The following is a 355-nucleotide window of genomic DNA, read 5'->3' as shown; positions in this document are numbered from 1 at the left end:
TATTTTATTAATTATATTTTAAGTATTAAATCCTGTTTTTCTAGCTGTTCTTTAGTAGCTAGACAATTACTTTTGTTTGTTCATTTAATTTGGGTCAACATCTGAGTTACTGCTGTCAAGCATTTAAAAACTATTTCTTGCATTGTATCATCAATGCTATCCTGTTATATCTCTTCAAATCTTTTTTATCCTGGAGTTTATGACTCTCCTTAAAGCTCCTTCACAAAATTGAGTTGTATTTGGTGGGATAGCTTTGAGAGTTCTCTTTGAGCCTTCATTCTCCAAATATCCTTGATTTGGAAGAGATGATTCTAGCTTATTTACTCCAAGTCTTGTAGCAAGAGAATACTGGACA

This window comes from Meleagris gallopavo, chromosome Z (assembly GCF_000146605.3).
Source record: "Meleagris gallopavo isolate NT-WF06-2002-E0010 breed Aviagen turkey brand Nicholas breeding stock chromosome Z, Turkey_5.1, whole genome shotgun sequence".
NCBI classification, from domain to species: domain Eukaryota; kingdom Metazoa; phylum Chordata; class Aves; order Galliformes; family Phasianidae; genus Meleagris; species Meleagris gallopavo.
This window is presented reverse-complemented; position numbering follows the sequence as displayed.